Raw genomic sequence first — 24947 nt, forward strand, 5'->3', positions numbered from 1 at the left:
ATCAAAGCACCCACAGTGCACAGTGGTGGATTCAGGATTTGAATCCAATGTTAGCAGACTGCGGTGGTGAAACTTGGCCCTCTCCTTCCTCCGCCTCTTGTTCCAACAAGGGCATGCCTGGCCTTGGATGATCCAGGAGAGATTTGCAGGGCGTTGCTGCTTCTGATGCACCTCCTGAATGCCCTTGCTGGTGGCTCCAGCCCTGGTAGATGGAATCCAAACAGAAGAACTCATAGAAGCTTAGCTAACCTAGAAAGGAACCAGCGTGGCCATCAGGACATTTATTAACTGTTAACCTAACCACTACCAAATGCATTAACAAATTTTTTTGACAACTTTTTTTCTTTTTTTGCGGGGGGCTGTTGCTTAGTTCACAGTTTTGCCTGGAGAAGTTGTGGCAATCCTGAATTCAGTTTGTGTGAAAAAGCAAGCATCTTCAAGCACAGTGTTGGAGAAGTATCTGCTCTCAGGTCTCTATTCAGTTTTGACTAGAGGAGGTTTGGTGAGCAGAAAGGTATTACCTAGTGGATTCTTCTCAAATTCTCATCTAAGTGAAGGAAAAAAGCCCAAGTTGCTGAAGCAATGTTAAGGGCACATTAGGGTTTTAATATGTGCTTCATGGAGCCTTACTAGATTTTCCTCTATGTAGTTCTTTCCATCTGATGGGAGTGGGGCTGTTTTTGGGTTGCAGAAGGCAAGAGCCAGGTTGTCAGCTACAGAAGAGAAAGGTGCACTTGTCTGCATAATTAACTTTGAGCCTTTGTTTAAAAGGATGTCAGGTGGAGGAGTAATGAGGGACAGGATTTTTAAAAAATTATACAGTATAGGATTTTAGCAAAATGCCAGATGCTGGCATTTCTGTTTTGGAGGTCTTTAGTGGTGAATGTACTATTTCCTTGCAAGTAGCCATCCATGGTAGGAAAACAGAAAAAAATGATTCTAAAAGAGCATTTGTCTAGTTGGAAACTGTGTCACTGGTATCGTTTACCGTGAGGCATCCTTGAGAGGTGCATGATTTCCAAACAACCACCTAAACCACAGGCACTGCTTTTGGAACAGATGTAAATAGGAAAAGCACCAGTCCAGTACCCCCTCTAAAGAACATCGTTAGAAAGTTCTCGCAGTGCTTTCCAGCCAAGAGGAGTATAGTTCCCTTCAGGTACTTAAGCCAATGTTCTGTAAAGCAACACCCAAAATGCCTTCTGTTAAATGTGTTCTAACACGTTCCTCTTGCTGATGCTATCACACGCTAATAATTGCCTAAGTCCTTCAGAGAAGCTGTGTGGTTTTGTATAGCTGTGAGTAAAACCACACCCATTCAGGAAATGCAGTGTACCTTCTTCTAACAGGCATCATCAAAACAGATGCGGATTTTCATGGTAGGTCAGTCCCCTTCTTTAGTGACAATTTGAGAGCTTTGAAGGGAGGCATTTGCCGTGCATCAAAAGAAATCAGAATTGAACTGGCACACGTGCACATTGTTGGAGTAAAAAGGAAAAGCAGTGACCTAGAGTTTGTTACCACACATGCTTTCCCTGAAGGCACCTCCACCATCATGATGTCCTCATCAACTCTGCATACACAATTAGTATTTCTATCTCTTTCTCTTCAGAGTTTAAGCTCAATGGTTTCCAACTTCCTCCCACATGACTCCAGTTGGATATCACATAGTTGTCTTCAACTTGAATCTAAACCCGACTTTGTCATTATCCTATGTTTATGGACTCCAGAGTCACTAGACCACCATTCGTTGATGCTGGACACCTCCTCTTCCTCTGCTTCATCTCTAGCTCATATGCTGCAGTTTTGCCTCTTCTTTTCCTTTTTCTTTCTTTTTTTTTTTTTTTTGAGACGGAGTCTCTCTTTGTCGCCCAGGCTGAAGTGCAGCGGCACCATCTCAGCTCACTACAACCTCCGCTTCCCAGGTTCAAGGGATTCTCCTGCCTCAGCCTCCTGAGTAGCTGGGATTACAGGCATGCGCCACCACGCCCGGCTAATTTTCTGTACTTTTAGTAGAGATGGGGTTTCACCATGTTGGTCAGGCTGGTCTCAAACTCCTGACCTCGTGATCCGCCTGTCTAAGCCTCCCAAAGTGTTGGGATTACAGGCGTGAGCCACCGCCCCCAGCCTGAGTTTCACCTCTTTAATGTGACAGTTTACCCATTCTTCTCCACTCCCAGGCCCCCGTTCTGTTGCAGGCCTTCAGCATCACCTGCCCGGACTGCTGCAGCGGCTTCCAAGAGGTCCCTTGCCTATAAAGTCTTTTCTTTCTATGTTCCATTTATTTTACTCTTTTGAGAATTATCTTATGAAAAAAGGGTCTGATTGAATTACTCCTACACTTGAAAATCCTTGGTAGTATGTGGAAATATGGAAAAGTACTCATAATCTAATGTGTTAAAAGAAAAACTTTAGACACATTAAATTTAACAGAGTTTAATTCAGCAAAGAACTCTTTGCAAATCAGGCAGTTCCTCCCTACTCCTCTCCTCCCGAACCAGAATAGATTCAGGGCAACTCTGACATGCTGTTGTGTAGTTGGAGAGGATTTATAGACAGAAAAAGGAAAACAGTGGACAGAAAACAGAAGTGAGGTACAGAAACAGCCAGATTGGTTTCAGCTCGGTGTTTGCCTTATTTGAACAGGGTTTGAACGATTGGCTGCCTGGGATTGGCCAAAACTCAGAGATTGGTACAAGGATAGGTTACAGCCTGTTTGCATATCCAGGTAGGTTACAGTTCACTGTGTGCAGAGAAACCTTCAGACCAAACTTAAAATATGGAAGAAGGCAGCTTTCGGCTAAAGCCAACAAATGTTTAGTAGAAAATTCCTATTTCAAAACTGTGCAAACACGTTGATTACAAAGCAATGACAAAAATCTATGCCTATCCACAAAGGCTAGAAGTAAATAAAACAAGAATGAAAGTATTTTTAATATTAGGGCAATCCGTGTGTGTGTGTGTGTGTTTTTAAGTACCCCTTTGGTAGCAAATGAATATGGTGAAGTAAAATGAATAATGGAAAGGATTTTGTTACCTTTCTGCTCCTGATAAGGGAAAATGTGAATTTCACTGCATGGCATCTAAGGCCTCTAGGAATTCCTTATCAACTTACCATTTAAATTTCATCTCCCTTGACTCCCATCCCTTCCATCCCTCCATATAACATTTCTTTTCTTCCTAAACATACTGGGTATGTAATAGCCATGCACCTGTTCCTGTTGTTTCTTCTTGCATGAGATTCTTGTTCTCTGCCTGGTGAACTCCCACTCATTTGTTGAGGCCTAATTGAAATTCCTGGCCAGGCATGGTGGCTCACATCTGTAATGTCAGCACTTTGAGAGGCTGAGGCAAGAGGATTTCTTGAGCCCAGGAAGTTTAGACTGCACCATTCCACTCCAGCCTGGGCGACAGATAGAAACCCCATCTCAAGGAAAAAAAAAACAAAAAGGAAAATATCCTCTTGCTGTGTTACCACTATTATACTGCAATTCTTTGTTCATATAGCTATCTTGGTAAATGATTCATGAGGACAGAAATTGACTTATTTTAAACCTTGTATCCCAAGTGTTAAGCCCATTCCTGCATATAATACGGTTTAATAAATATTTACAGAGGTAAGAAGAAAGGAAAGGGCCCACTTAGAAATACACAAATAATCCTTCAGGTAAGGTTCTTAAAAATGTTTTTGGATAAGCTTAGTACTAATTCCTATGTCATAAAAATTATAAAAATAGATGTTTTTGGTTAAACAATTTTTATAGTAATAGTTGAATTCAGCCTCACATCGTTTAAACTAAACTACTGGAGTATATCTGTGGCGTTAGAAAATTCTAACATCAGATAGAATTGCTTCAGCTTCACTGTAAGCCATATTTATGAGGTTACTAAAAACTGCTTTTTTAACTGTTTTATGTCATGCGTAACCATGTCGGCCAAATCAGAAATCCAAATAAATGACACATCCAGTTCTGGCCACATTTTGTGAATATCTGGTATTTTTTTTCTTAAGGGAATTTAAAAAACCAAGACTGGGTAACATTAAAGGGTTGATGTAACATTTTCGATTCTGAAAGGCTACTCCGCTCTAGGAATATACTTGTTACTATTTTTTTTTTTCATTTCTAAGAAGTCTGTTTGGCTAAAATACCAAAAGAGAAAAAAATAACTTGGCTTAAATAAAATGAAAAGTCATCTCCAAAATTAATTTGTCTCCTCAAAAGTTCTTTCCAAAGGAAGGAATAGGATGCTTTTTAATATTACATGTAAGAAACGCCACTAAAAAGAAAATCATCATTTGTACTTGTGACAAGGAATTCAGAATGGAATTTTATGAAGATCAGTGTGTGAGGCATGCTACTCACATCTTTTAAAATAATATTTTGGTATCGGGGAAGATTACTTAATAGTATATATTATTCTATATTATATATGTATGCATATGTGTATATACATATATAAAATCGAGTTTTTTCCTATTAATGCTTTCGAGTCAGTAAGTTGTAATAGAGAATTTCAGTTTGAGATTTGTCACGTTTTTTTGCATGATATCCTTGCCCAGCCTTCAGTTTTCTTGTTTATAAAATCATGACAACAGGTGAACTGTCATTGGATTAGCTAATTAAGAAATTAGTCACCAACATTTATTAATTGACGACTGACTTGGAAACATTAAATACCCAGGTCATTTTTTAGCATTTCATGTAAGTTGATCCCTGTCTGTTGTGCAGAGTAAAGAACCTTAGCTGAATTTCTTTTTTGTCTGTCCTGATCTTGGCATTCATTTAAAAACCTGACCCTTCAGCTGTTTACAAGATCCATGATGAAATATACCATGGCTAAGGTGAATGTGCAGACTCCCAGTTTCCCTTTAGCCATTCTGCTGCACTAGCCATGGGGTTGCAAACTTTTTTGGTGACTGTCACAGTTCATTCATCAGGAAGTACTGACTATATTTTGTTGCACTTTTGTGAGAGCCAGGGCTCCGAAGCGTCCTAAATACCTAGTGACAAAAACTCAGGAAGGCAATTAGACTATGACACTTCATTACAGCATAAGGTGCCCCTCACTATAGTAGGTACTTACGTTGAACTGCCCTCTGCAGACTGTATATATGGGTCCATGTGGTGATATTGTGGCTGTACCCTCTCCAAGGTTGCCTAGTGTCGGCTATAGCAGAAAAGGAAGTGTCTGTAAGCAACAGTAACTTCAATGAGGAAGGATGTAAAAGACAAGTGAACTATTCCTGAAATCTTAAGGATCTATGTCCAGACCAGAGTACCTTGATGGATCCCAAAGTTTTATTTTATTTTATTTTGTTTTTGAGATGGAGTTTCGTGCTTGTTGCCCAGGCTGGAGTGCCCATGGCACAATCTTGGCTCACTGCAACCTCCGCCTCCTGGGTTCAAGCGATCTTCTGCCTCAGCCTCCTGAGTAGCTGGGATTACAGGCGTCCGCCACTGCACCCAGCCAATTTTTGTAGTTTTAGTAGAGAGGGGGTTTCACCATATTGGCCAGAATGGTCTTGAACTCCTGACCTCAGGTGAGCCGCCCACCTCGGCCTCCCAAAGTGCTGGGATTACAGGCATGAGCCACTGTGCCTGGCTTTATTTATTTTTCCAGCATTATTGAGGTATGATTGACAAATAAAATTTGTGTACAACATGATACTTTGATATACATATATATTGTGAAATGTTTATTATCATCAAGTTAGTTAACACTTTCATCACTTCACATAGTTATTTTTTCTTGCATGGTGAAAACATTTAAGATTTACTCTCTTGGCAAATTTCAAGTGTACAATATATCATTGTTAACCATAGCCATTATGCTGTATATTCAATCCCCAAATCTCAGATATTTAAAATCTAGCCCTGAGACAACTGATTACAGCCACCATATGTTTTCTGAGGTAGTTCACAATAAATAGTTATAATTCTGCTTAGAAACAGTATGATGTGTTGAAAAGTGTGGGTTCTTGAGGCAAACTTCCTGGGTTTGAATACAGAACTTCCACTTAATAGCTGTCTAATGTTGAGCAAGTGACTTAATCTCTTTGGGTCTCAGTTTATCAATCCATGAAATAAGAAAAACAAAACAGGCCAGGCACGGTGGCTCACGCCTATAATCCCAGCACTTTGGGAGGCCGCGGCAGCCGGATCACAAGGTCAGGGGTTCAAGACCACCCCAGCCAATATGGTGAAACCTCATCTCTACTAAAAATACAAAAATTAGTGGGGCGTGGTGGTGGGCACCTGTAGTCCCAGCTCCTCGGGCGCCTGAGACAGGAGAATCGCTTGAACCCAGGAGGCGGAGGTTGCAGTGAGCTGAGATGGCGCCACTGCACTCCAGCCTGGGCAACAGAGCGAGACTCCTTCTCAAAAACAAAAACAAACAAACAAACACACACAAAAAACTAAATGAGTCTTGCTTCACATAAAGCTTTCAAAAAATGGTAGCTGTTATTATCATATCACTTTCATGGAATTTCGTTAGTTACTCAGTTTGTAGTAAAATTTTTCCAGTGTTTATTATGCCTTCCTACGAACTTGGTTTAGGACTTTATACTGTTAGGGGAAACACACTAGTGAGCTCAGCTAGGGAAGGTGAAGCAACACTGTGGAAACACAAAAGAGGGGGATATTTAGTCTGATTAGGGAGTAGTGAGGACTTGAAGGAAGCATCAGAACTGACCCGGAAGAATGGCTGGGATTCTGCCTGACAGAGCTGGGAGCAAGGCATTCCATACAGGAGGGCGTGTGCCCAAAGGCATGGAGAAGGGAGAGTGCAGAGCAGAGCGTATTTGAGGAAAGTCGTGAACCAGTTTGAGCCCAGAGTTAAGGTGTGTAAGGTGGAACAATGGGAGATTGTGAGAAAGATAGTCTGATTTAATAATGATAGATAACCGTGAGTGTGAACTAGTCATTGAGTGGTGCCATATATCCGATTCTGTGGTTGGGACTTTACATAAATTAGCTCTGATTACAACTCCCTTCAACATAACTATCCCCATTTTACAGATGAGAAAATGGGATTAATCCCATTTTTTCTTAAGTGGCGGAGAACCACTGAAGGTTGTTGAATAGGAGAGGGTCATGATCACACTTAGCAGGGATTTACTTATCTGCTTTTTCAGTTCCCTGGAGTTGTAGACACATTGTTTTGTTTTGTTTAAGAGACAGAGTCTTGCTCTGTCACCCAGGCTGAGTGCAGTGGTATCATCATAGCTCACTGCATCCTTGACCTCCTGAGCCCAGGTGATCCTCCCGCCCCAGCTTCCCAAAGCTCTGGAATTAGAGGCATGTGGCACCATACCTGGCTCACTTTTAATTTTTTTTTGTAGAGGTGGGTTCTTGCTATGTTGCCCAGGCTGGGCTGGAGCCCTGCGTTCCAACAATTCTGCTTTGGCCTCTCAAAAGTGCTGGGATTATGGGCATGTGCCACCACACATAGCCTTGGAGATACATCTTGCACCGTCCTGGGCTCCCCAGCGGAGTGGTATTAGACCGTCAGTACGGCGAATACTCCATAAATACTGCTGGAGTCTGTTTTCAAAGCTTCCTCAACAAAACTCTGGAAACATGTTTTGTACCTTTTCCTTTTTAAAGAAGAAATAAACTGGTTAAGTTGTTGAGCGACTCCTTTTTGCCTGTGCATGTTTCATCTCATTTGATCCCCATAGGAAATCTTAAAGGTAATTTTTGCATTTAAATTATATGTTATTAATATTATAATGGATGAGGTCACTGGGGCTGAAGAATGTAATGCTGCTTGGAGATGGTAAACCTGGGATTCAAACCACGGCTCCCTGGCCCTTGGTCTGTAGTCTACCACCACCCCCTGCCTCTATTGATCCTCTCTTTTATTGCTGTTTTCCAGTCTCCACTACGTATTTTCCACTGGTTTAAGTCCACTTTGCTAAGTAAGTACACTGTTGCTTTTAAGGAAAGGAAAGCCCCACAAGGACCCAATCTACGTTGTAGAGGTTGAATGGAAATAGATTATTTTCAATAATCTGTCCTCAGGACCAGAATTCTAAATGATGCTGCTGGCAGTTGGCCATCTCTGGGAGCCCACCAAACAAGCCACTTATAGGAGCCCAGCATCCTGCATTGGGTCGGAATGCAAAGTCGACTAACTCTTCACAGTAGATGCAGTTTGGGCGTGAGTACCTGGCAGGAACCCTAAATATTTGGGGCAAGCACTTTGCTTCTTCCATCTGGTGGAACCCATGTTTATTATCTAAAAGACACATGGCAACAGGCAGCGCAGTGTTTGCTTCCAAAGACGGCCTGGAATTTGGAATGACATTTAGTGAAAGGGGAAAGTTCAATTTCAGCTGTCAAAGGTCATGGCCAGTGAACCTACAAGCATATTTACATATTATGTAAATTTGGCCCAAATCTGTATTTATTAGCTTGAACAGTTTTGGAGTGGTTATCTGCTGTGCAAAATTGATCTACTGTTAAGAGTCTCAAACATATCAAATCTGCTCGATGCATTTAAATCAGGAAGCGTAAATATTTGGCATCTTTGCTGGTACTGATTTTCAGAGGCTTTGCTCACCTGCAGCTGTGCTCGCTTTGCGAAAATGGACATGGTGACCTCTACTTTCCTGGTGAGCGGCCACATCAGTATCATCCCTTCCCATGCCTGGAAACACTCTCATCCACTTTGGAGAGCCAGCACACAGCAGCACGCTGTGTCTCAGGGACCAGGCTATCCATCAGATACCCTACTCTGAAAGTGTCCTTAATTTGATTTTTAAAATATACATAAGTACGTAGTGTGTGTATACACACACACACACCATAAAATTTACCACAAATTTACCATTTTAACCTTTTTTTTTTTTTGAGACGGAGTCTCGCTCTGTTGCCAGGCTGGAGTACAGTGGCACAATCTCAGCTCACTGCAACCTCCACCTCCCGGGTTCAAGCAATTCTCCTGCTTCAGCCTCCTGAGTAGCTGGGACTACAGGCGCATGCCACCACGCCCAGCTAATTTTTGTATTTTTAGTAGATACGGGGTTTCACCATGTTGGCCAGGATGGTCTTGATCTCTTGCCCTCATGATCTGCCCGCCTTGGCCTCCCAGAGTGCTGGAGCATGAGCCACCAAGCCTGGCCCAGTTTAACCATTTTTAAGTGTGCAATTCAGTGGCATTATGTACATTTCCAGTGTAGTGCAATCATCTCCACTATCCATTTCCAGAACTTTTTCATCATCCAGAACAGAAGCTCTGCATCCATTAGACAGTAACACTCCTTTCTCTCCTCCCAGCCCCTGGTAACCTCTATTGTACGCTCTGTCTCTATGAAGTTTCTTATTTTAGGGACCACGTGGAATCATACAATATTTGTCCTTTTTTGTCTGGCCCATAATTTAATTTTTAATAACACTGTTTCAAATATACTGTTCTTTTCTGAAGTACTTGTTATCAATACTTTATTATGTCAGTAATTATCAATAAGTTCTCATTCTAATTTCAGAAACTGGGTTCTATTGGAATATGGGCACAAAGGAGATACAGATTTTTTTTCTCCTTAATAACTGAAGAGAATAACATTTATTAAACAAACGATCAAACTCTTTCTGAGACATAGTGTCATGTGCCTCTTTGGAGTTGATTTCCCCTCACTTTATTTGAACTCCTATTTGGCCCAGATTCTTCTCAGAATTTCTGCAAGCAGGCTTATAGTCCTGTGTTCTTTTCTTCTCTTCTCTTCTCTTTTGTTTTTTTCTTTTGAGGCAGGGTCTCACTCTGTCTCCCAGACCGGAGCACAGTGGTGCAATCTCGGCTCACTGCAGCCTCGACCTCCCAGCCTCAAGTGATCTTCCTGCCTCAGCCTCCCGAGTAGCTGTGACTGCAGGTGTGCACCACAACACCTGGTTAATTTTTGTATTTTTTGTAGAGATGGGGTTTCATCATGTTGCCCAAGCTTGTCTTGAACTCCTGGGCTCAAGCAATCAACCTGTATTGGCCTCTCAAACTGCTGGAATTACAGGTGTGAGCCACCCCACCTGGCCAGGCTTATATTTCCATACTGCCTGTTAGGAAGAGTTCAGAATTTTTTAGACACAGGCATAGCTCGGAGATATTTTTTCTCTTTTCTTTTCTTTTCCTTTTTGTTGAGACGGAGTTTTGCTCTGTTGCCCAGGCTGGAGTGCAGTTGCGTGATCTCTGCTCACTGCAAGTTCCACCTCCTGGGTTCAAGCAATTCTCCTATCTCAGCCTCCCAAGCAGCTGGGACTACAGGCGCCTGCCACCACACCCAGCTAATTTTTGTATTTTTAGTAGAGACGAGGTTTCACCATATTGGTCAGGCTCGTCTCGAACTCCTGACCTCAGGTGATCCACCCACCTCGTCCTCCCAAAGTGCTGGGATTACAGGCGTGAGCCACTGTGCCGGCTGCTTAGAGATATTTTGGGTTCACTTATAAACCATAGCAGTAAAGCAAATATTGCAATACAGCAAGTCACACAATATTTTTGGTTTTCCAGTGCATATAAGTTATGTTTACACCATATTGTAGTCTATTAATTATGCAATAACATTTTGTGTAAAAAAAGCCAGGGTACATACCTTAATTTTAAAATGCGTTATTGCTAAAAACTGCTAATGATCATCTTCACTGAGCCATAATCGTTTGGTCAGTGAAGGGTCTTGGCTCTATGCTGATGACTGCTGACTAATTTAGGGAGGTGGTTGCTGAAAGCTGGGGTGGCGGTGGCAGTTTCTTAAAATTAAACAACAATGACGTTTGCCGCACTTACTGACTCTTCCTTTCATGAAAGATTTCCCTGTAGTATGCACCATTGTTTGACAGCATTTTACCCACAGTAGAACTTTCAAAGTTAGAGGCAGTCCTCTCAAACCTGTCACTGCATCAATTAAGTTTATGTCATATTTCAAATCCTTTGTTGTCATTTTAACAATGTTCACAGCATCTTCATCAGGAGTAGATTACATCTCGTGAAACCACTTTTTTTTTTTTTTTAAATGGAGTCTCGCTCTGTCACTCAGGCTGGAGTGCAGTGGCGTGATCTCGGCTCACTGCAACCTCCGCCTCCCAGGTTCAAGCAATTCTCCTGCCTCAGCCTCCCTCGTGGCTGGGACTACAGGTGTGCACCACCACGCCAGGCTTTTTGTATTTTTAGTAGAGACGGGTTTCTCCATGTTAGCTCTGTTAACCAGGATGAGCTCTATCTCCTGACCCGTGATTCCCCTGCCTCAGCCTCCCAAAGTGCTGTGATTACAAGCGTGAGCCACTGTGCCCAGTCATGAAATCACTTTCCTTTTTCCTTCATAAGAGGCAACTCCTCATCTGTTGAAGTTTAATCATGAGATTGCAGCAATTCAGTCACATCTTCAGGATCCATTTCTAATTCTGGTTCTCTTGCTGTTTCTACCTCATCTGCAGTTCCTTCCTCCACTGATGTCTTGAACCCCTCAAGTCATCCATGGGGGTTGGAATCAACTTCTTCCAAACTCATGTTCATGTTGATATTTTGACCTCCTCCCATGAGTCAAATGTTCTTAATGACATCCACAATGGTGAATCCTTTCCAGGAGGTTTCAATTTAATTTTCCCAGATCCATCAGAGGAATCACTTTCTGTGGCAACCATAGCCTTGCAGAATGTATTACTTAAATAATAAGACTTGAAAAATAAAAATTACTCCTTGATCCATGGGTTACAGAATGGGTGTTGTGTTAGCAGGCATGAAAACAACATGAATCTCCTTGTATATTTCCATCAGAGCTCTTAGGTGAGTGACCAGGTGCATTGTCAATAAGCAGTAATATTTTGAAAGGAATCTTTTTCTGAGCATTAAGTCTCAACAGTGGGCTTAAAGTATTCAGTAACCTATGGTGTAAATAAATGTGCTTTCATCCAAGCATTGTTCTTCCATTTCTACAGCACAGGCAGAGTAGATTCAGCATAATTCTTCAGACTCTAGGATTTTTGGAATGGTGAATGAGCATTGGCTTCAACTAAAGTCACCAGCTGCATTTGCCCCTAACAAGAGAGGAGTCTGTCCTTTGAAGCTTTGTAGTCGAGCACTGACTTCTCCTCTCTAGCTATGAAAGTCTTAAATGGCATTTTCTTCCAATAGAAGGCTGCTTTGTCTACACTGACAAATCTGTAGCCACCTTCATCAATGATCTTAGTTAAATTTTCTGGATAACCTACTGCAGCTTCTACATCAGCATTTGGAGAAAATTTCTTTCCTTAAATCTCATGAACCAACCTCTGCTAGCTTCAAACTTTTCATCTCCAAGTTCCTCACCTCTCTCAGCCTTCATAGAATTGAAGAGAGTTAGGGCCTTGATCTGGATTAGGCTTTGGCTTAAGGGAATGTTATGGCTGGTTTGCTTTTCTATCCAGACCACTCTAACTTTGTCCATATCAGCAATAAGGCTGTTTCACTTTCTTATCATTGGTGAGTTCACTGGAGAAGCACTTTTAATTTTCTTCAAGAACTTTTCCTTAGCATTCACAGCTTGGCTAACCGTTTGGTCACAAGAAGCCTGGCTTTTGACACATGTCAGCTTTCAACATGCCTTCCTCGCTAAGCTTAATCATTTCTAGTTTTCCTATTTGAAGTGAGAGGTATGTGACTCACTCTTGCTTTCACTTGAATACTTAGTGGCTATTTTACGGTTATTAATTGGCCTAATTTCAATATATTTTTTTTTCTCTTTTGAGACGGAGTCTCGCTCTGTCACCCAGGCTGGAGTGCAGTGGTGCGATCTCGGGTCACAGCAAGCTCCGCCTCCCAGGCTCACGCCATTCTCCTGCCTCAGCCTCCCAAGTAGCTGGGACTACAGGTGCCCACCACCACTCCCGGCTACTTTTTTGTATTTTTAGTAGAGATTGAGTTTCACCATGTTAGCCAGGGTGGTCTTGATCTCCTGACCTCCCAAAGTTCTGGGATTACAGGTGTGAGCCACCCACGCAGCCAATTTCAGTGTTCTTGTGTCTGAAGAAACAAGGAGGCCTAAGGGGAGGGAGAGAGAACAGTCAGTCTTTGTAGCAGTCAGAAAACACACGACATTTATGGATTAGATTCATTATCTTATATTGGGTGTGTGGTTCATGGTGCCCCAAAACAATGCTGATAGTAACGTCAAAGAGCACTGATCTCAGATCACCATAACAGATACAACAGCGCAAAAGTTTGAAATATTGTATGACCAAAATGTGGCAGAGACACAACGTGAGCACAGGCTGTAGGAGAGATGACGCTGGTGGAGTTGCTTGACACAGGGTTGCCACAGAACTTCAATTTGAAAAAAAAAATGCAATATCTGCAAAGGACAATAAAGTGAAATGCAATAAAATGAGATGCACCTGTTGCATCTTTCAACTGGTGTGTCCTTTCTTTTCAGGCCACGAAGCATGCACACACCGCCCGTCACTCTCCTCAAATATATTTAAGAATCACTTAACTAAACGTTCTATTAAAGAAAAATAACACTCTATCCATCTGCCTCTGTCCAACACCAGGCAGTCACATGTGATACCTGCTGTTGGAGAATTGGTGAATCATAGGCCTCCACTTGTGGTGCTATTACTCAGAGAAGAAGTATTCCTTTCTGCATAGAAGTGAAACATTGTAATTTTACTGCAGCAATGAAATTGTAGTAGAGGTGAACATAATTCTTCTATTTACATCTTTAATGAGCCACAATTAAAAGTAGTGAGTTGGCATGTCAGAGTGAACGTGTTATTTTCAGATTTCTGTTAGAACAACGGCTGCTACTGGTTGAAGCTGCACTTCCCTGGCCCCCTGGAGCTCCAAAAGCCTTAAGAAAGAAACACAGGGGCCGGGCATGGTGGCTTAGGCCTGGAATCCCAGCACTTTGGGAAGCTGAGACAGGCAGATCACCTGAGGTTGGGAGTTCGAGAACCAGCCTGACCAACATGGAGAAATCCCATCTCTACTAAAAATACAAAATTAGCCAGGCATGGTGGCTCATGCCTGTAATCCCAGCTACTTAGGAGGCTGAGGCAGGAGAATCGCTTGAACCCAGGAGGCGGAGGTTGTGGTGAGCCTGTGTCTGGAGTTGGTTCCTTCTGTGGGTTCATGGTCTCGCTGACTTCAAGAATGGAGCCACAGACCTTCGCAGTGAGTGTTACATCTTTGAAAGATGGCAGGGACCCAAAGAATGAGCAGTAGCAAGATTTATTGTGAAGAGAGAAAGAACAAACCTTCCACAGCATGGAAGGGGACCTGAGCAGGTTGCCTCCACTAGCTAGGGTGGCCAGCTTTTGTTCCTTTATTTGTCCTTGCCCATGTCCTGCTGATTGGTCCATTTTACATAGTGCTGATTGGCCCTTTTTACAAACCTCTAGCTAGCTACAGAGTGCTGAATGGTGCGTTCTTACAGAGCACTGATTGGTGCATTTTACAATCCCCTCGTAAGACAGAAAAGTTCTCCAAGTCCCCATTAGACCCTGGAAGTCCAGCTGGCTTTGCCTTTCAATACCACTTCTGCATTTAATTATAGCCACCAACCAGCTGCAGTATGATATAAATCCGGGCTACTTGCTTAGGAACCTGCAGATGGGTTTCCATAAGCTAGACATTGCTGCCTGATAAATGACTGTGGGATACAGGTTTTCCTGATGAGGTAGTAAAGCCACATATTGGAATTCATTTAACAGCTCGACAACATAATGTGTAAACATTTCTATTTAGCCACTTGTACTCAGCAAAAATGTGTATTAAAGTGTTTACCATATACTTGGCATTGAAGGGAATTATAATGAAATATGTCGATCTTGGTCATTTATATGTGTTCCCACTGCTGTGATGTGTGCATGCATTGTGGGCCAGGAAGATTTATCTGGAAGCTTCAACGTCAAGGCGTCTCACTCACACAGGCCCTTTTTAAGACCCTGTACCTAATTTTATGTTGATAATTTTGTGCAGCTTTTTTTTTTTTTTGAGAAAGCGTCTAGCTTTGTCATCCAGGCTGGAGTGCAGTGGTGTGATCTTGGCTCACTGCAACCTCAACCTCCCAGGTTCAAGTGATCCTCCCACCTCAGCCTCCTGAGTAGCTGTGACCAGATGCATATGCCACCATGCCCAGCTAATTTTTGTATTTTTTGTAGAGATGGGATCTCACTATGTTGCCTGGTTTTGTCTTGAACTCCTGGGCTCAAGCGATCCTCCACTTCAGCCTCCCAAAGTTCTGGGATTACAGGTGTGAGCGACCATGCCTCGCCTTTGAGATCTTTTCTTGAAGACCCTAATACCCCATGCACGCTCCTTCACCCCTTAACTAGTTTTATAAACTGCAGACCTCACAGACTGGATCCACCCTGATTGTGAGTATGTATAAACTGTGCATATGTGTGCATTAATTAAAACATATTTATTTCTCTTTCATACTAGTATGTGAAATTCCAAAAAATCTGCCAGCCCACAAATTAGGAAAATTAAAGGGCTCTGCCTACCTCTGCCAGCTGTTTCCAAGGAAATTTATGTCTTGGACATTTGGCAGATAATAATATCATGTTTGACTGATAGTGATCCTGTCCTAAATTTCCCAAACTGATGAGTCACAATTGTGATTCACATATTTCTGGGAATCCCCCCACCAACTTGCGATTTGCCTGGCGTAGCATGCAGTATATCAGAGTTTTTTAGGTGTTTAGCAGAACTGAACTATATAGCTTCTTGTCCCGTGCCAATTCAAGAAAAATTAATTTAATGGCTATTTTATGAAACGTTTTTTCCTAATTCAACATGGATATTTTAAGGTGATTTTCCCTGCTGTGAATTCACTTGTTATAGGTGACTCTGATTGGAGAAACAGCTATTGACTTCTAGTGTGCTGAATTAGTTTCTTTCTTTCTTTTTCAAAGAGTTCCTTTATTATTCCCAGGCTGTTGTTAGATGTAAAAGCTAATTTAGTTTAGATTATTTTTAAAAATGCACCTGGCATTCAAGCTATGACATTTCCTGTTGAAACAGCGCTGCTATGACCTGGGAAGAAAAGACCCCAAGACAATATAACCTGTTTTTTGTTTTTTTTTTTTAATGGAATCAAGTATCTGTCTGTATAAAAGTTTTCATATTAATTCATGATACCATTTATTAGTCACTTACCTTTTATGTTAGTCAGTAGTCATAATGGGTTGTGATGGCATAGACTATTCAGGGTGAATGACAGTTGGCATGGGCAGAAGGTGCCCATGCATCAGGCAGAGCACGGTGACCACAAAGTGGGGAGTGGCCAAATATACTTTGTCCTGCTGAAGACACGAGGGCCTGTCCCAGTGGCTTGCCTGACAACAAAACTCATCTTGATGACTCAGCAGCCACAGTGAAGGGCTGCCAGGGGGCTGGGGGAGAAACAAGTAGGCAGATGAGATCCAGTTGGAAACTAAATTGCTTTGGGAGGAGGGGAGTGGTCACACAATGTAGGTTTCAGTTCCTGCTGCACAGCTAATTTTGTGACCTTGGGAAAGTTACCAACCTCTCTGGAATCTCAGTTTCCTCCCTATGGAGAGGAGAGCAGTAGCCTAGATCATCCTTGGAGGTTCCCTTCAGCTGTGACATTTTGCATCTGAAAGAGTAAGAGACATTACAGGACCATGTGAAAGGAAAACAGAAAGGATGTAAGGGAGGCAGGTCGTGGGGAGGGTGGTCAGAAACACAGGTTGGAAATGCCTGTGGTGTCAATTCAGGTGTTCGGTGATCTCCATGGGCGAGTGACTTATTGGGAGAACTGTGCACTGCCTGAGGTTAGGGTTGCGCTCTGGGGAAACTGGAACCTTGAAAACACCTTGTAGGGAGCCACATTTCCCTTGCACGGGCTGTACTGCCTGTGCTTCCATGGCACAGTGGGCGTCACTTTGTGTTTGTGCTGGCTGCTGTGCGGGGTTGTCTCCCTCCCCAGCCCACACCTGCTCAGCCTTCCTCCACTCATGTTTTCAGGATGCTTTTGGATGCTTGTGGGCCACAGTGGATTTTCTTTGTCCTGAAGCCCTTTTGAAATTATTTCTCTGCAGATTCAGACATATTTATTTATCTGGTCAGTGTCCTGCCTAAAGAATCAGATATGACTGTATTTGTTTTTGCCTGAACTCACACATATGAATGAGCTTTTGTAAGCGGTGGCAGCAGCGTAGGTTTCGTTGGAGCTGCCTGAGCCCTTGTCAGGTTGCTACTTGGTTGTTTAGTTAGCTCTCATTGAACTTCTATCACATCCTCAGTTTCTGGGCAGTGTGTAAGAAGAGCTCCTTCTCCGTAGACCAGTGGTCCCCAACCTTTTTGGCACCAGGGACTGGTTTCATGGAAGACAGTTTTTCCATGGAGTAGGGTGGTGTGGGGGACGGTTTTGGGATGATTCAAATGCATTTACATTCATTGTGCACTTTATTTCTATTATTATTATGTTGTAATATATAATGAAATAATTATACAACTCACCATAAGGTAGAAATCAGTGAGATCCTTGAGTTTGTTTTCCTGCAACAAGACGGTCCCATCTGAGGGTGATGGGAGACAGTGACAGATCATCAGGCATTAGATTCTCATAAGGAGGGTGCAGCCTACATCCGTCACATGTGCAGTTCACAGTAGGACTCACGCTCCTGTGAGAATCTCATGCTGCTGCTGACCTGACAGGAGGCAGAGCTCAGGCGGTAATTTGAGCAATGTGGAGTGGCTGTAAATACAGATGAAGCTTCATTCATTCGCCTACTGCTCACCTCCTGTTGTGCAGGAGGTCTGTAGCCCAGGGGTTGGGAACCCCTGCTCTAGAGCTTAATAATCAACTGGTGGAGACCAGTGCAATTGTAAACAAAAGTGACAAAACGATAGTAATAATGCCAATGGTAATGAAAGCCATAGACATTTTCAGAGTGCTGTGTCCCCAAGTACTGAGCTGAGCACTCTGCACTCATGAAATATGTGTCCCCCTCACACACACATGCAAAATAAATGTTTAATGGAATATTGATCAGGAAAAAAACCCAATAAACAAAATACTAACACATGCTACAGCATAGTTGAACCTCAAAACACCATGCAAATTGAGAGACCACATACTGCAATTTCATTCATATGAAATGTCCAGAACAGACAAATCCATAGAGACAGAAGTTAGTCTGGGGGTTGCAGAGGCCGGAGGTGGGAGAGGAATGCAGAGTGACTGCTCATGTACACAGGGTTTCTTTTTTGGAGATGAAAATCTAAAATTAGATTGTGATGTTGGTTTTACAAAACTATGAATATACTAAAGAGCACTGAGTTGTACACTTGAGTTATATGTAAATTAAATCTTAATAAAGCTGTTTTTTAAAAATAAATGTTTAATTCTCAGAAACAACCGTATGAGATAGAGTATTATCCTCCTTCTACAGATGAGAAAACTGAGGCCCAGAAAAGAGGAGAACCTGCCCAAGATTATATATAAGGCATGTGTAGGATTAACTTTTTCATTACAGAGAAATCCATGGTGGTGCTTGCTAAGTAAGTGCTAAATCTATTGATTGCACGGATGCCAGAACCCAGATGGGGTTAGTTTAGATGGATTAAGGGAGGAAGTGGTTTAAACTGTTTTCTAAGAAGAAATAGTAGTGATTTGTATAAAGAAGACAAAAGGGCATTTCAAGCTGGAGATAATTGCTTATGAGAGTTAAACATCAAGAAACCAGACAACTAATAGGTTTGTTCAACTGGAGTGAAGAACAGCCTTCTGTGTGACAGGTAGGTAATCAGAAGCAAGTGAATTTAGAGTTATATTGTTAGCTGTAGCACAGGCTTGCTGTAATTACTAGCAGGCCAACACCTTGTAACGTCTCTCCGGAGTGTAAAGACATATTTCTAACAGAAATGTGTTAGTCTGCAAAGCAAATAAGGTGCCAGCATAAATGTCCTGCCCTTAGGAGATTTTTCCTTGGGCTGTCTTTACCGAATGACATGAGCTTCACACCCTTGCCTTGAGCTGTCACTATCATTGCTTCACTTTCTATTAATTAGCTCAGAGCCTTGGGTCTATAGTCGCTTGAAACTGCTCTGGACATATTTGCTCTAACCCTCCTGGACAGCCTGCGAGATGTGCCTTTTCCTACACTTCTGCCTTGCCCTGGCAGCCACATGACACGCTCTCGCAAGGGAGGAACCTCAGGGAGGGGAGGTGGCGGTGTCTGTTGGCAAGTACTCAGCTCCCTTTGAGGCTGCAGATGGTAGGCATTGGTTAAGAGGTTTAAACTTGGGCAAGAACTGGAAGCAAATTGGAAGGACCTGGAATTGTGGGTGTTTGGGGAAAAATATTACAATGAGGACTCACGTGGGTAGTGTGATCATGTTTGTTTCAAGGACTTTCCCTTCCAAAACAGGAAAAGAAAACTGAAAAAACAAACATTGGGAGACATTTTTTCTAGGCTTGTCAATGGGTGATTTGTTTGCCAAATTAATTAATTAATTAATTAATTACTTTGTTTATAATCTTCCTTCTTTGGAAAAGATTTATGGCAGTGCCTTAAATCTCTAAATCTACCAAACAAAAGAATCATACGAAGTAAACAAGTTAACAGATGAAACATGCCTCCTTTTAAATGTTTCTTTATAACAAAATGACCATATATCAATAACAGACCCTAACAATGCATAGCAAATGTATTTACGTTTCTCATCTGTTTTCCACTTTCAGAAATGTGCTTTTCTCTTAAACTCCAAATTGTCTTAACAATTTCACATTTTCATTTCTTTCTTTCTTTTCTTTTTTTTTTTTTTTTCGAGGCGGAGTTTTGCTCATGTTTCCCAGGCTGGAGTGCAATGGTGCGATCCTGGCTCATTGCAACCTCCACCTCCCAGGTTCAAGCGATTCTCCTGCCTCAACCTCCCGAGTAGGTGGGATTACTGGCACACACCACCACACCCGGCTAATTTTTGTGTGTGTTATTAGTAGAGACGAGGTCTTGAACTCCAGATCTCAAGTGATCTGTCCACCTCTGCCTCCCAAAGTGCTGGGACTACAGGTGTGAGCCACTGCACCCAGCCCAATTTCACATTTTCTAGATTCTGAAGAGGTTCATGTTTGTGGCATGGTAACTCTTGTTTTTTGCATTTTTTTTTCTTAACCCCCCTCCTGGCTTTTGGAGCACTGTAAACCTAGCACTGGTGCGGCCACATCTTGACAGTGAGACCCTTACAGCCCCCAACCCCGCATCCCAGTGGGGCTTCATGACCTGGCCCTGTTGTGCTGATGTCATGGCCCCTTCGCAGCTTAAGTAGTTCTGGGTCATTGACAAGAATCTTGCCTGTATGAATTCAAATCAAAACTTTGGAGAGCAAAGATTCATTTTTTTCCTTCTGCCTACCAATCTCATGGAAAGCACAGTAGTACCTAGCATTTAGCTCATGGGTTCATTTGGCAGGCTCTAGGTCGTCTTGTCACATGTCATCCTCATGTCAGCACTGTGTGGTGTTATCGACCCATGAGCAAATGTTGCAAGATGCCCTTTAGGGTGACAAGCCTGATTCAGGATGCCTCTCACTGTCCCAGGAAGGATGCCTCTAGCATGTGGAACATGGTGCCAGTGGCTGAGGGGATTAGTTGGGGAAGAAGAATGAATAGGAAAGGAGGTTGTTACATGATCCACCCCTCACTGGCCAGAGAGGAAAAGGAAGGCATCTCATTAAGAGCATCAGCTGTAGCCTCTCATTTATACCTCCTCACTACACGATGAGGTGAGCATTATTGCTTTTGTTTTACAGGTGATGTGAGACAAAAGTGAAGGAATAAGACTAATTAATAATAAGAATCCATGCCGCACCATAGCTATGATGCAGTGGAGCGTGGATTCTAAACCAGCTCTAACATCAAACTCACGCCCTATTTTCAAGCACCAGTGGCTTATTTCTGAGCTCTTCTCTTCCTCTTTCCTGTTGATGCTTGAGTTTTAGTTATATCATAGCAAATTGAAAAATTCTTCAAAAGACATGTAGAGGAAATAAAGTGGAGGGATCTGAAACAAAATTCTTACTGGTTAGCCATTCAGATGAAGATTTGTGGCTGAGATGGGAGTTTTGCAATCACCTTGGGATTTCAGAACCCTACTTTTAGTAATTAGAACTAAAGAGGGGAGAGTCCTATAGAAATGTGGGTCATGAAACCAAGGATCTGAATGAGGAGTGGCAAGACAGGTATCCTAGAGACTTTGTTTCAGAGAGACTTCTGGGGCGGAGTTGGGACTGATGGGAGATGAGTTAGCTTTAGAGTGATACAGGATTTTTGGCCGTGACACCTGTGTGATTTTAGTGCTTTGCACCATATCAAGAGCTGAGCAAGTGTGGCACCAATATTCAAGGGACTCAGGGCAAATATAGGTGTCAGTGAGTGAAAGCAGATAGTGAGATTTGCAGTGCGGTGTCCAGGAGTGTCTGTCTTTCTAGACCCATGTCTACTTACGAGATCACTGCATACCCTGTGAAACATTATATTCATCAAAGCACAGAGTTTGAGCCACTGTGTTTATACTGCAAGGGGAAGGAGAGTGGGCATGGAGTCAGAAAGACTTAAGTTCAAATCCAGCCTCCATGATTTATCATCTTTGAGACCCTGGGCAAGATGACCTAAGCCTCTGATTTCTCAGCGATAAAACATGAATAATAACCCAGCCTCACAGGGTTGCACACATGGGAGTCGGCACAGTGCCAGGCACACACGAGTGTCTTATTATTATTATTATCAACAAAGAGCATAGGTGATCTTTTTTATGATGATTATAAAAGCTGTGGCTTACCAATGAAAGGGTCCTTTATAAGCCAACAAGAGACATCCTTGAAATTTTCACTATAGCAGAAATGCAAATTATTACTGGGTACATTTCTGGCAGACACATGAGCCATTTACATAATGAAACCTCTCTAATATTATTTCTATTAATAGCCATACTGCTGAGTATCAATCTGACCATTTTGTATTTAGAATCATTCTCTCTATGAACAGATTCCTTTTATTGCCATGTCTTCTTAATATCTTCTGACAAGTATCATTATCTCTTTACTGCATATTCTAATGTTTATGATTGCATGAGTTCTTAAAGTGTTCATTTACTACCTGAGAACCTCTATTTTAATAATGCATCGTTTTAATGTCGGCGTTTGGGAGGTAAGGTCGTTGCTTATTTCTCAGATGCTGATTCACAGTTGAGCAGATGAGGTCTTGCAGGAGGCTGTCTCGACCCGTCATGCTCGGATATCATCAATGCACTGGAGTGGTTACTTCTGTTAGCTTTTCCTCCATGAATCCCCTGTTGATCAGCCCACTAAGTGCCTCAGCATATGTCTGTGCATACCTTTGGACCCCATTATTATCCACTCACTTAGGCCCTTGAATTTTTTTATGGGAATGTGAGATATATTGGTAAGTGATAAGGCTGGTTCCGTAAATGGATATCGCAACTTCAGCGTAACAATGGTGTGGCTAGTGTCCTCCTCTAGGAGCGACTCCCCTTGAGGGCAGATACAGTTTTTTCCTACTTGCCTCAAGAGAGTCATACAATGCAGAAGTGCTCAAATGCATGTTGGGTGAATCAGTGAGTGTAAGAGGGCAGCCAAGGGAATGTCCACAGTTGGAAGGATGTTGCCTGAGAGGAGAGGTCCTCAGACCCATTCTGGCTTTGTGATTCTGCCCATACAGACATGATTTATATGACAGGAAAAACATGGCAGGCACTTGGGAAGCATTTTCATCTTAACCTTTATAATATCTAATAAAATAGTCAGGGTATTAAAAAAAAATTGCCCTTTCCAGAAGAAGGTTATACAGACGCTAAGCAGGCAACATTAAGAAATTTTTGAATTTTTTTTTTTTTTTTTTTTTGAGACAGAGTTTTGCTCTTGTTGCCCAGGCAGGAGTGCAGTGGTGCAATCTCGGCTCACTGCAACCTCTGCCTCCTGGGTTCAAGCGATTCTCCTGCCTCAGCCTCCCGAGTGACCAGGATTACAGGCACACACCACCACGCTCAGCTAATTTTTTGTATTTTTAGTAGAGACAGGGTTTCATCATGCTGGCCAGGATAGTCTTGAACTCCTAACATCAGGTGATCCACCCGCCTCGGTCTCCCAAAGTGCAGGGATTACAGGTATAAGCCACCTTGTCTGGCCGAATTTTTTTTTTTTTAAAAGGTTATTTTCATCCCTGTACTTTGGGAGGCCAAGGTGTGCAGATCACAAGATCAGGAGTTAGAGACCAGCCTTGCAAACATGGTGAAACCCCATCTCTACTAAAAAATACAAAAAAAAAAAAAAAAATTACCTGGGCATGGTGGTGCACACCTGTAATCCCAGCTACTTCGGGAGGCTGAGGCAGGAGAATTGCTTGAACCTGGGAGGCGAAGGTTGCAGTGAGTCGAGATTGCACCACTACGCTCCAGCCTGGGCAACAGAGCATGACTCTGCCGCAGGGGGACGGAGGGGGAAGGTTACTTTCAACCGCATGAAAAAGTGAGCAAAGGACATGAACAGACACTTTTTAAAAGAAGACATATGGCCAAGGAGAATATGAAAAGCAGCTCAATATTACTGGTCATTAGAGCAATGCAAATCAAAAGCACAATGAGATGCTATCTCACACCAGTCAGAATGGCTGTTGTTAAAAAGTCAGAAAATAACCAGTTGGATGCTGCTGAGGTTGCGGAGAAAAGGGAACACTTACACACTGTTGGTGAGTGTATAAATTAGTTCAGTCATGGTGGAAGACAGTGTGGCAGTTCCTCAAAGAGCTAAAAGCAGAACCACCCTTCGACCCAGCAATCCCATTACTGGGTATCTACCCAGGGGAATATAAATCATCCTACCATAAATTTAGACTCATGCATGCAAATGTTCATTGCAGCACTATTCACAGTAGCAAAGACACAATCAACTTAAATGCCCATCAATGACAGATTGGACAAAGAAAATGTGGTGCATATTACCATGGAATACTATGCAGCCATAAAAAAAGAATGAGATCATGTCTTTTGCAGGTGTATGGAAGGAGCTGGAGGCCATTATCCTTAGCAAACTAACACAGGAACAAAATAAATACTGCATGTTCTCACTTACAGTGGGAGCTAAATGATGAGAACTTATGGACACAAAGAAGGGAACAGTAGACACTGGGTCTTACTTGAGGGTAGAGGGTGGAGGAGGGAGGGGAGCAGAAAAAACAACTATTGGGTACTAGGCTTAGTATCTGGGTGACGAAATCATCTGTGCAACAAAGCCCCATGGCATGAGTTAACGTATATAATAAACCTGCACATGTACCCCTGAACCTAAAATAAAAACTTAAAAAATTGGTTATTTTAAAGACTATCCTGACGCATTTGTTTGTGTTTGAGATACGGTTTTGCTAATTAGTATTTTTTATTGCCAGTAAAAGTAACTCACTAGAGGGAGCTTCTAAGAAACGGGGATTTTGATGAGGGCATGTGGATATCCCATGGATTTTGGAGATGGGCCCAGCTGGGCCTTGGAGAAACAAAACAAAACAAACAAATAAACCAAAAATCAAAACCAAAAGTTCACATTGAATTTGGAGTTTGGGTCATATTGTATGAACAGGACTGCTTCCACCTGCGTTAATAGGCAACTTCCAGAATACTGGGTGCTGAGTGAACAGTCCAGTATGTATCTGTACAGAGGCCGTACCAAGGATGGGTGTCTGTTTATCTTTATTTGTGCTGCTATTGAAGATTTTCTAATCATTAGTGCTAATATTGCCGGAGAAAATAATTACTGAAGGTGTCTACTGTTCTATTGTGGGAATTTCTGTGTACAGGGCTCATTAACATCTTTGATCAGAATGAGCAGCTCTTTTCTGGTTGGAATACATGAACGTTACACAGTGTGTGGAGCTGTTCTTCACCTTGTCCTTGTTTCTTCTTCATGTTGCTTCGTCTTGTTGCTCACAAGCTGACCTCCCC

The 24947-nt window shown here is 42.3% G+C and overlaps 1 protein-coding gene across 6 annotated transcripts in view; it reads left to right on the top strand.

Moving 5' to 3' along the window:
* Window positions 1-24947, top strand: part of ATXN1 (ataxin 1) — a 462258-nt gene that overhangs the window by 109463 nt on the left and 327848 nt on the right. The window contains exon 1 of one of the 6 annotated variants that reach the window (XM_023209806.2): window positions 7867-8166. The exons of 4 other annotated variants lie outside the window; for them this stretch is intronic. The gene's annotated coding sequence lies outside the window, so the exon portion shown is untranslated. Of the gene's footprint in view, window positions 1-7866; window positions 8167-18649; window positions 18736-24947 lie in introns of those variants that run through there. One more of the 6 variants, XM_023209807.2, reaches the window with a different exon arrangement.

Source organism: Piliocolobus tephrosceles, chromosome 5 (genome assembly GCF_002776525.5).
Source record: "Piliocolobus tephrosceles isolate RC106 chromosome 5, ASM277652v3, whole genome shotgun sequence".
NCBI lineage: Eukaryota > Metazoa > Chordata > Mammalia > Primates > Cercopithecidae > Piliocolobus > Piliocolobus tephrosceles.